General features: G+C 42.3%; 1 protein-coding gene across 4 annotated transcripts in view; it reads left to right on the forward strand.

Annotated features, from left to right (window-relative positions):
• LOC126277867 (parathyroid hormone/parathyroid hormone-related peptide receptor-like) overlaps positions 1 to 12,651 on the forward strand; it is a 506,877-nt gene that overhangs the window by 449,343 nt on the left and 44,883 nt on the right. The gene's annotated exons all lie outside the window — the stretch shown is intronic.

A 12,651-nucleotide genomic window follows, 5' to 3' on the forward strand; every position in this document is an offset into this window, starting at 1 on the left:
TATAGAAGGCTTATACAAGGGCGATGTACTTGAGAACAATATTATGGAAATAGAAGAGGATGTAGATGAAGACGAAATGGGAGATACGATACTGCGTGAAGAGTTTGACAGAGCACTGAAAGACCTGAGTCGAAAGAAGGCCCCCGGAGTAGACAACATTCCATTAGAACTACTGACGGCCTTGGGAGAGCCAGTCATGACAAAACTCTACCAGCTGGTGAGCAAGATGTATGAGACAGGCGAAATACCCTCAGACTTCAAGAAGAATATAATAATTCCAATCCCAAAGAAAGCAGGTGCTGACAGATGTGAAAATTACCGAACTATCAGTTTAATAAGCCACGGCTGCAAAATACTAACGCGAATTCTTTACAGACGAATGGAAAAACTGGTAGATGCAGACCTCGGGGAGGATCAGTTTGGATTCCGTCGAAATGTTGGAACACGTGAGGCAATACTGACCTTACGACTTATCTTAGAAGAAAGATTAAGAAAAGGCAAACCTACGTTTCTAGCATTTGTAGACTTAGAGAAAGCTTTTGACAATGTTGACTGGAATACTCTTTTTCAAATTCTAAAGGTGGCAGGGGTAAAATACAGGGAGCGAAAGGCTATTTATAATTTGTACAGAAACCAGATGGCAGTAATAAGAGTCGAGGGGCATGAAAGTGAAGCAGTGGTTGGGAAAGGAGTGAGACAGGGTTGTAGCCTCTCCCTGATGTTATTCAATCTGTATATTGAGCAAGCAGTAAAGGAAACAAAAGAAAAATTTGGAGTAGGTATTACAATTCATGGAGACGAAGTAAAAACTTTGAGGTTCGCCGATGACATTGTAATTCTGTCAGAGACGGCAAAGGACTTGGAAGAGCAGTTGAACGGAATGGACAGTGTCTTGAAAGGAGGATATAAGATGAACATTAACAAAAGCAAAATGAGGATAATGGAATGTAGTCAAATTAAATCGGGTGATGCTGAGGGAATTAGATTAGGAAATGAGACACTTAAAGTAGTAAAGGAGTTTTGCTATTTAGGAAGTAAAATAACTGATGATGGTCGAAGTAGAGAGGACATAAAATGTAGATTGGCAATGGCAAGGAAAGCGTTTCTGAAGAAGAGAAATTTGTTAACATCGAATATAGATTTACGTATCAGGAAGTCGTTTCTGAAAGTATTTGTTTGGAGTGTAGCCATGTATGGAAGTGAAACATGGACGATAACTAGTTTGGACAAGAAGAGAATAGAAGCTTTCGAAATGTGGTGCTACAGTAGAATACTGAAGATAAGGTGGATAGATCACGTAACTAATGAGGAGGTATTGAATAGGATTGGGGAGAAGAGAAGTTTGTGGCACAACTTGACTAGAAGAAGGGATCGGTTGGTAGGACATGTTTTGAGGCATCAAGGGATCACAAATTTAGCATTGGAGGGCAGCGTGGAGGGTAAAAATCGTAGAGGGAGACCGAGAGATGAGTACACTAAGCAGATTCAGAAGGATGTAGGTTGCAGTAGGTACTGGGAGATGAAGCAGCTTGCACAGGATAGAGTAGCATGGAGAGCTGAATCAAACCAGTCTCAGGACTGAAGACAACAACAACATTTACATCTTATTCATGTGTTTTTCCATTGCTCAATAATTTTACTATCTAGTGAAGATTGTATTTTATTAACAGAATCTTCTGTCGGCTCTTGGTAGAAGAACATTATAATAAATGAAAAGCACCAGTTTGCTTTTGTTCTACAATATTGTAGAACAAAAGCAAACTGGTGCTTTTCATTTATTAAGATTGTATTTTGTGATTCTGTTATTAGGGAATAATACTGATCATATCTGTTGTGGTTGGCAGGAGAGCCAACACCATGTAAATAAAGGAGGCCGAAATGCACGCGTCTACGCTCACGCAGGCATGAGATCTGGAACATGACAAGGGAATTAGAATTGAGAAAAATGGACGTAGCTGGTGGAATACTTAACTTTAATCCATTAATGGAGAATGTCGCTCTTTATGGTACATGATTCACAATATCAATAATACGGATACTGGCACTTTGCTAGGTTGTAGCAAATAATGTAGCTGAAGGCTATGCTAACTACCGTCTCGGCAAATGAGAGTGTGGAAGTCAGTGAACCATCGCAAACAAAGTCGGCTGTACAACTGGGGCGAGTGCTAGGAAGTCTCTCTACACCTGCTGTGTGGCGGCACTCAGTCTGCAATCACTGATAGTGGCGACTCGCAGCTCCAACATATACTACCGGACCGCGGCCGATTTAAAGGCTACCACCTAGCAAGAGTGGTGTCTGGCAGTGACACCACATTCCTCCCCCACAAATCGGCGTACGGTTGTGGCATAAGGCTTCCACCCACCGTGGGGAGGACCCCATGTTGACGTATGCGACGAGGTGGGAGCCTAACAACATGCGAGGCTGTGCCACCCACACCCTGCAATCCGGACCGTGGGGTGCTAGGAAACGCCTGAAAACCTGCTCCAGGGTGCACGCAAACATGCGGTGTATGCGCCCGCAGAGAGACAGGAGGGGCCGAAGGGTCGACCTCCGTCAGGCCGGGGCACCTGATGGGCGAAGACGACATATGGTCCGGAGCGGGCAAGAGTTCCATGTCGGAGGACAACTGGTCACAGGAAGCGATCGGCGGCGCATGACCCAGGGAGGCACCCGACGGTTGCAGCGACGCGTCCACTGCGGGTGTCACCGGCGGGAGAACAGGTGGCGGCGGCAGTGGTGGCGGTGGTGGTGGCGGTGCGTCGCCACGAGGCAAAATGGAAGGCAGCGTCAATAACCCCTGGGGCTGAGGCGAGCCAGTAGATGGGTCTCCGGGGCACTGACTGAACGGCACCGTCGCTGAAAGCAGACGGCGAGCGGCAGATCCCGTGCGATGACAGAGGCGCAGCTGATTGAGATGCCGACGCACCTCCCAGAGGCCCCCAAAATCAGATACATAGCGTGTCCGAGGCAGCGAAGAATGCGCCCTTCGAGCCAACACTGTGAACCTCGGTAGTGGCGATAGCATACAACGTCGCCTGGAGCAAAAGCAGGTGTCTGCCGCTGCGCAGGAACCTGATGCGGCAGATGTAGCAAAGACATTAAGGTTCGATGGTGACGACCGTGGAGCAACTCAGCCAGCGAGTGACCATCTCGCGGCTGAGAGCAATACGAGGACAAAAAGAGCAATAACGCGTCCTCCCAAGAATGCGACTCTATCAACTTCAACATCTGTGACTTGAAAGTCCTGACCAATCATTCAGCGGCATCGTCTGACTGTGGCGAAAATGGTGGATGTCAGATGTAGAATACCATTGGCCTTGCAGAATGACTGAAATTCTGCGGACATGAATTGTGGGCCATTGTCGGAAACAATAGTCTGTGGGAGAACTTCAATGCAAAAGATAGTGGATAATGCTTGGATGGTGGCAGATGACGTCGTGGAAGACATCCGGACAACAAAACGAAAATTACTGAATGAATCTACCGCTACCAACCATCAAGCATTCCAGAATGGACCAGCAAAATCGATGTGTAAGTGTTGCCAAGGGGAAGTGGCTTTTGGCCATGCAAAGAATTCCTGCAGTGGTGCTGATTGTTGTTCGGCACACACCATGCAAGAAGAGCAAATATTCGTGATTGTGGCACCGATTCCGAACCAAGTACAGTGCTGACGAGCAAGTTGTTTCATTCTCATTATACCCCAATGTCCTTGGTGGAGAAGCCGTAAGACAGAAAACTGTAACGAACATGGTACCATGACCCTGGACTGATCATTATCAGAACGCAACAGCAAAACACCACATCGTACAAAAAGTCTCTCCTTCTGAGCAAAAAATCGGTGAACCAATGGGTCCCCAATCCGTGGCTTTCACAAGGGCCATTGTGTAGCAAGAAAACGCAGAACGGTAGCAAGCGAGGATTGGCAGCTGTGGCTGTAGCTACACGACGAAAATGAATCGGAAACGATACGACCACGTCATCGGTTTCCGCATCAATGTACATGCAAGCAAGTTCGGAGGAATCCAATGCCCTATCCTCAGCAACAGACAAGCGGGACAATGCATCGGCCTTTCCGTGCTTAGCAGTGGACTGATACAAGATATCGTAGCGGTACTGTGAGAGGAAAATAGACCAGCGAATGAATTTCTGCGCTGTACGTGGAGGTACAGGCTTGATCGGATGAAAAAGCGATGTCAAAGGTTTGTGGTCTGTGATTATGGTAAAGTGACGACCATACAAGAAATCATGAAACTTTGTAACACCAAATACGAGAGCCAATGCTTCTTTCTCGATCTGTGAATAATTTCTTTGAGCAGACGAGAGCAATTTGGACGCAAAGGCAATAGGGCAATCGTGCGATCCATCTTTGTGCGCAAGCACAGCACCGATCCCGAAATCCAATGCATCCACCATCAACAAGAGGGGCTTCTGGGGATCGAATGGCGTAAGGTAAGTATTGGAAAGCAACGCCGATTTCAACTGGCGAAAGGCGCGGTCGCATTCCGTCGTCCAGACGAACGGAACACCCTTACGGCGTAAGCAATGAAGCGGAGCTGAAATGGAAGAGGCATGCGGAATATAGCGGTGGTAGTAATTTATTTTTCCCAGCACACTCTGTAGCTGCTTCAAATTCTGCGGCGAAGGCAAGTCTTGTATGGCACGGAGGTGCGTGGGACTTGGATGTATCCCTCGGGTATTGATTACATGTCCCAAGTATGGCAAGTCCCGAGCAGAAAACACACATTTGTCCTTCGGCAAGCGAAGACCATTTTATCACAAGACCTGAAATAATGTTCTGAGATGAGCCAAATGTTCTTCTTCCATCTTTCCAGAGATCACAATATTGTCCAGATAATTTGCTGCAGTAGGGACTGACGCAAAAACAGTTTGTAGATATTGCTGAAACAATGGAGGGGCGGATGAGCACCCGAATGGCAGTCGTTTGAATCGATACAAACCAAGATGCTGTTAACCACCAAAACGTGCTGTGATTCTTCGTCCACCGGTATTTGCAAGTACGCATCTGCTAGGTCCAACTTTGAAAAATATTTACCAGGGCACAGTTTGTCAAAAAGATCTTCCGGGTGGGGTAAATGAAAAGTTGCAATCACTAGTTGTGGATTCACTGTTGCCTTGAAGTCCACACAAAGTCTCAACTTTCCGGAAGGTTTTGGCAAAATTACTAAGGGTGATGCCCAGAGAGAAGTCTGCACACACTCAGTTACACCTTGTGATTCCAAATCGTGTAATATGTTTGTGACCTCGTCACGCAATGCGTGGAGAACATTGCGCGCTCTGAAAAATTTCGGTTGGGTATTTACTTTCAGTTCCAAATGTGCTTTACAGTTTTTAGTGCAACCGAGGCCCGGTGCAAAAATGTCTGCAAGTTCTTCACATAGATGAGAAACACTGTCTGACGGCACAGTCTGGTTCACTGATAGGACCTGATTTACTATAGACAAGTTAAACAACTGAAATAAATCGAAACCAAACAAGTTCACTGCAGAAGAAGAACGAAGGATGTAAAATGACACAAGTTTTGTTTGTCCTTTGTATGTTGCAAGAAGGCTGCACTGTCCTAACACAGGGATACCTTGACCTGAATAACTACTTAACATTTGCGGCACGCAACGGAGGTGTGCCTAGCAGTTTGTAAGTGTCTTGGTTGATCAGTGAAACTGCAGCTCCGGTATCGAGCTGGAATGGTATCACTTTGCTGTTAATGTCCAAGTCTACAAAAAGTTTATTGTCCTGAGCGACTCTCTTGTGCAACGTGAACTGACACTGGTACATAATCACTTGCAACTTGATGGGAGTTCCGGCGATGTCAACGCACACTATTTTTGGGATGAACACAGTCACTGTTAGAGAGAGTGGCACTGGGCCGAGTGAAATGAACTACATGAATTTCCATGGGTGAAGTTTCGCGAGCCTGTGTATCCTTTGTTCGATTCCGATTCCAGTGCAAAGCAAAGGGCCTGGAACGGTTTTGAGCTTCCGATCTGAGCTTTTTCTGGCAAACACTCTGAACATGTCCTTTTTTATTACAATAAAAGCAGATAGCTTGGCGTGATGGGCAATTCTCACGCGAATGTTTAGTAGCACACCGCAGGCATGATTTGATCACTGCAATTGCTTGCCGTCGCAGTATACATGGCTGAGAGCCTGGCGGCAGCAGCGCGGCCGGGTGCGAGGGCTGTTTACTGCTCTGTGCAGCTCACCTGGTGGGCCGGATAACCTGACACACTGCTGGTGAAGTTTCAAATGATTCCTGAGCAAAGTCAAATGTGTCCTGCCGATCCAATATGTCCATCACTTGTTGAAGGGAGGGATTTACTAGTTGCAAAATTTGTTCCCTTATACGAACATCAGAAACATTCTGTGCAATTGCATCACGTACCATAGTATCTGAATAAGGGAGTCCACATTGACACTCAAAAGCACAATCCCTAGTAAGGCCTGGCAAGGTTGCAACCCACTCCCAATTAGTCTGACCTGCCGTACGTTTTGTACGAAAGAAGATATACCTTTTCGCAACTACATTGACTGATTCTTTGAAATATGCATCTAATGCAGACAAAATTTCTTCATAGGACAGAGTTGCTACGTTGTGGTGGGGAAATAATTTGACTATCACATGGTACGTGGTCACCCCGACGGAAGATAACAAAAAAGGCTGCCGCTTGTTACCTTGAATTCTGTAGGGGGCGAGATAGAATCCAAATTGGCGTGACCACTCCATCCAGCTTTCCAGTGCAGGATCAAAAGGTCAAAAAGTTGGTACAACTGATTGTTGTGGCTGCGTTAGTGGTGAAGCGGCTGCTGCCGCATCGTTTTGCATTGCACGTTGATACTGGACGAGCTGTCCAAGGGCATCCAGTAAGGCCTGCATCTGCTGATTCTGTAAGTGATAAAATTCGGACAGTACATCTGGAGATTGTGGTGAAGCCATTACACAAGTAAATCAGGGCAATATCGATAAGAACACTATTACTCTCGTCGCCAATGTTGTGGTTGGCAGGAGAGCCAACACTGTGTAACTAAAGGAGGCCGAAATGCACACTTCTAAGCTCACATTGGCTGGCATGAGGTCTGGAACATGACAAGGAAATTAGGATTGAGAAAAACGGACGTAACTGGTGGAATACTTAACTTTAATCCATTAATGGAGAATGACGCTCTTTATGGTACATGATTCACAATATCAATGGTACGGATACTGGCGCCTTGCTAGGTTGTAGCAAATAACGTAGCTGAAGGTTATGCTAACTATCGTCTCGGCAAATGAGAGTGTGGAAGTCAGTGAACCATCGCTAGCAAAGTTGGCTGTACAACTGGGGCGAGTGCTAGGAAGTCTCTCTAGACCTGCCATGTGGCAGCGCTCGGTCTGCAATCACTGATAGTGGCGAAACGCAGCTCCGATGTATACTACCATACCACGGCCGAATTAAAGGCTACCACCTAGCAAGTGTGGTGTCTGGCGGTGACACCACAATATCCATAGCACCTGGTAAGCGACATATCCTTCTTGAGTCATGCCATATGGCAAACACCTAAGAGATCTCAGTATAACTTAGCTACTAGTTCGGTGTGCCTGATGGTTCCTGAACAGGAGACCACTGAGCTTAGCCAGACTTCTTTAACTGTAAAATCTTTGCATGCTTCAGCATTCCTATGTAATGCAGAGGTGGAATGTTGTGTGTTACAAGAAACAAAGGCCTTGGTCTAATTGCCCATATTACAGGTGTGGTCCATGAAAAAAGAAAAACAAAAAATAAATAAAATAAAATGAGAAGTACCCAGAATGAGTTGCAGCTGCTGTTACCTGCCTCATAGTTTATTTCCATTTGCCAAATCCTATGAAATGTTCATGTGTTTGTGATTTTGATGTACTACCTTCATGTGCAAAGGTCTTCAGGCAACCTGTGGGAAGTGTGGTTCACCTGCACATGAAATGGGTATCAAATGTTGTCTCTGCCTCTTTGTGTCAGTTACTTGGGCAAGCTTCCTGCAGATAGACTATGGTCTCCATAAAAGGAAAAATATGCACGAAATCAAAGTTTCAGAACATATATCATAGTTTACATGATTTAATATCATTGAATTACTTAACTTCCTAAAGTTTGTCACGTCACTGGTGTAACATTCCATTCTGCAGACTAGAGTTGACACTAAGGCAGTGATAGACAGAGGTGATAAAAAATGCACCTACATTAAATGCAGTTACAAAATGTAATCATAACCTAAATGTACCACCGTATCCAGTGTGGAAGGTCCAGTGCATAGAAAAATATGTCACCAGATCTTCCCAAGAGCCAGTCAAAGGAAAAAGAAGTAATATTACTGTAACTAAAGCTTCAGCGTTGTATCCAAAAGACAAACTTTTAATGAACAGTGCTTATAAATGAAAAATAATAACACTAAAGCTATGACATCATGCATCCTTTACTATGTCTGATGAACCACTAGAGAATATAATGATATCAAGTATGAAGTTTGCCTAACAACTTCCAGTACTTCAGAGCTATCTCACCTTGGCAGAAGGGTAAGGATCAGCATTAAATAAAACTTAACTGATAATGTGACCCCCATTCTGGATCAGTATATAAAATGACTCAGGATTTATGTGAGGGAATTGAGATTCTTTGCACAGGTAAGGCACTGATACCCATATATTAAAGGCCTGCAGAAAAGTTGACCTCTGCAGGTAGAGAGCTAAAATAGTAGTGACAATATTTGTCAACAAAAAATACCTCTGGTCACTTCTCCCTCTCAGCACAATCTAGCAGTCAGTTGCTGCTACTGTGCATATGTCATATATGGCAATGAACTGTTCCTGTTACCTGCCACTGCATGAAGCCCTCATTGATGAGGCTATCAACAAACGTATCCTACAACTCCCTCAGCTTAGTTTCTCTTTGTGGAGATGTTGATGTACACAATATACAATCAAGGTTCACCACCATAATCACCTGGGTAGAACAATATGTCTCCCAAAAATGGATGAAATGATGCACTTCAGCACCATTTTAGAATTGCTTTCTGCCATCATTCTTTCAGTATGCCCTGCTGTGCTTGCAAACACTACCCAGTGGTATCTGGTTAACAATTTACAATCTAGTGAAGCTCTCTCCAACTGGATGTTCCTGGTAAATAGAACAGTGCTTGAAAGAAAGCCACTAAAATGGATACTTAGCAAAGTAAACTACATTGTACAGCCAGCTTCCTGCATTTTAAGATCAAAACGAATTAAATGAATAAAAAATTGGACCCACCAAACTGCTAATGCAGTTCTTCAGAACTTATATGAAGACAGTCTGTCACCTGCTTATGTAAACAGTCCTGCTCTACAAACAAAAGATGATGTATGGCTCTGTTTAGGTTCAAATGTCAGCCACCTGCTGAAAGTCTGACAACTTTTGATGTGGTGTTGACAAAGTGCCACTGAATTATTAAGGATAAAAGGAACAGATATTGGTAACAATTTTTCATTTCCTTAAAATCTTCATTTGTGTGAGATACCACCAGGAGTATTTCAATTATAGGTGCAAGATGACCTATTAATGCTGCATTGATGAATAACATTATTCAAATTACCATTCAACCTATGGCAGTGCACCTCACTCAAATCATTACTACTGGTAGCCAGGGTTCAGTTTTCTGCTAAGTGATTGCGTTAGCGAAGTGATTGGGAGACTTCAGTTCCACAAACAGTGAAGCTGACAACTGCCTTTTTCTCTGTGTGAGCTGGATTCAGCTTTGTCTGTAGCATTTGACACCTCACTATATAATAACAAAAGACACAATAGTTTATTGAGGCAACATACCACAAACTTTATTGTTATATATTAAATGGAACCATTTTCTGAGTCATGGAAACAAGTAATTTTAAATCCTCTCCTCACACTTCGGAAGGAGCAGACATACAAAGAGGCAATTATAGCTTTTCCCTCATTAGCCATGTAGGAAACATCTTACAGTAGACAGTCAACTGCTACCTTCCTTGTATCTTAGAATTCACACAGCTCCTTAGTCATTTTGGTGTGTTTTACACTAGTGGATAACCTAACCCATGCAGGGGCTGGTCTATAACACCCTATTCTGCACAGGCATGACTTTATGGTTGTTTTCTTTGATCTTGAGTAGGCCAGTGATACTTCACAAAGGTACAGTATTCTTAGATAGCTCCATGCATATGGTTTCAGTGGAAGTCTACTCATTTATTGTAATTATTTCTTTCCTCATACTACTTTTAATACTGAGTTAGTGATATCCTATCTGATCAGTCTGGGGAATACAACAGTGTTCCTCATTATAGGATTTAGATGTGAGCCTCTTGTAACTAACATTCCCTTTAGAAGCTCTATTTAGAGCTTCATATTTGTGGATGAGTTTTTGACTTTCTAATCATCCTTCACTCCCTCAGGTGCCACATGGCTGTTGTAACTCACAATTACAAGGCGGTAGGAGTAGGTAAAGAATATTGGTTTTAAATTTTCTTCTTAGAAATATATATTCATACTATGTTTTTAATATTTCTGAAACTAGAATGAGATATACCATTTTAAATTTCAAAGATTTAAGTTTTTGGGCCTTAGTTTTGATAACAGACTTGTTAGAGTGCTACATCTAAGGGATCTGAAAGCATGGTCCCTTAAAGAACCTGAAATAGAAATATGCATCAGTTGCAAGACAATGAAAACAAATTAAGCTTATTTGCTTCGGGATTATAAAAAATTTATTATAATTGATTATGGTTGCTTGATTTATTCATTTCATTATGTTTCTCACCAAAAGGAAATTAGTACAGCCTGCTACAAAGGAATTAGGCTGGCCACAGGGGATTTTAATACAACTCCCATTCGCAGCTTCTGCACAGAGGCTGCTTAGCCACCAGATTTCATCAGACGGTAAAGCTTCAAGATATGGGAGGCCAATAAAATTTATGGTTCCCCCATCACCAGTACACCATAGTATTTCTCACATATACAATGAGATGAATTTTTAACAGTCAGAGGTCAGTGAGGTCTTTTTGAAATATTTATTTTTGTTCCAACATTGGAACAAAGAGTCACCAAAGCTCCTCTGGAGATCCAGGAGACCTAGCATTAAAATAAAATAATAATAAAGGTAAAGCACTGTAAATGCTATTTTTTAATATTCAGCTTAAATTTTAGATAAGCACTGCAATTTTATTACAGTGCACATAGATGGGTCTGAGCAGGAGAGTCTGAAGTCTTTCATTCTGCTATTCTTACTTTTATTGCATTACTGAGGTACAGTGTTGAAGCTATATGAAATCCTGAGCCATTATCAAAGAAAGAATTTTCTGATCTGCTCCAGGTACATAATTTGCCCCCAAACAATTTGTCGGAGGTACCTAGCAGAAAAAATTATTCTGCTGACACATGACCCCCTCTACCAACTAAGAATACAGCTGTAGGTTTATCACTCTGCTGGGTGCAAGGGCACATGGAGCTGCAGTAAGCTTATCAGGGATGCACTATAATGGAATTTACTGTCCCTCTTGCAGGATATTAGCATTCTAGTTAGTTATTTATGTATTCCAATGATCATTTTGCATGACAGTTCATAATGATGTGGAACAGGTCATTTTATATTCACATTGCAAAATAATTTGTATGTATGGTTACATTTGAACATTTCTAAGGTCTTTTTTTCCTATTAAAAAAAAGATATGCAGATGAGATACCCACCACCTTTTACATGTCACAGTAATAAAAATTCTTCTACAAAATAGAAGAAGTTGTCAAGAAAAAACTTTCTCATTTTGTTATCAAATTTTGCTTTTCTATCTGTCAGACATTTCATATCACTGGGTAAGTGATCAAGAAGTTTTGTTGCAGGATTTTGCACCCCTTTTTGTACTGCAGACAAGCTTAATGTGGAGTAATGAGCATCGTTCTTGCTTCTGGTATTGTAATTTTGTACCTCGTTGTTCCTTTTGAACTGTAGTGGATTATTTACAGCAAACTTCATGAGAGAATAAATGTACTGTAAAGAAGTAGTCACAATGCCCAACTCCTTAAACGTATGTCAACTAGGTGATTATTCTTACAGCACATTTTTGCGCAATAAATTTTTTTTTTCTTAAAGATGAGTTACCCAGAAATTTGTACCATATGACATTATTTAATGAAAATATGCAAAACTTACTGCTTTACCTATATCCAAGATTTGCAGTGATTTTAAGTGCAAATGGGGCTAGATTAAGGGGATCCAATGTGCTTTTTCCAAACACTTCTAAGCACATGGATCTGCTACTGTATTTTAATATCAAGTATTTTATACTACTTGTGTGTGTGTGTGTGTGTGTATGTGTGTGTGTGTGTGAGAGAGAGAGAGAGAGAGAGAGAGAGAGAGAGAGAGAGAGAGAGAGAGAGATTCAGTTAGTTTATTTTAACAAAACTTTCAATAATTATTTTAATTACACTCGTAGTGTGACCACCAAAGATTCAAATGTAGAGAACACCAGAAAACCCACCCATCAACATCATCACCTGATTCTGTTGTTTGAACAAAGGAATACACTGCACATACTATCCTTTCCTGGTTGTCATATGATATTATTTTTATCATTACAGATCATAACACAGTACAATATATTATTTTTGTATGCTACTGCCATC

Source organism: Schistocerca gregaria, chromosome 1 (genome assembly GCF_023897955.1).
Source record: "Schistocerca gregaria isolate iqSchGreg1 chromosome 1, iqSchGreg1.2, whole genome shotgun sequence".
Classification (NCBI taxonomy): domain Eukaryota; kingdom Metazoa; phylum Arthropoda; class Insecta; order Orthoptera; family Acrididae; genus Schistocerca; species Schistocerca gregaria.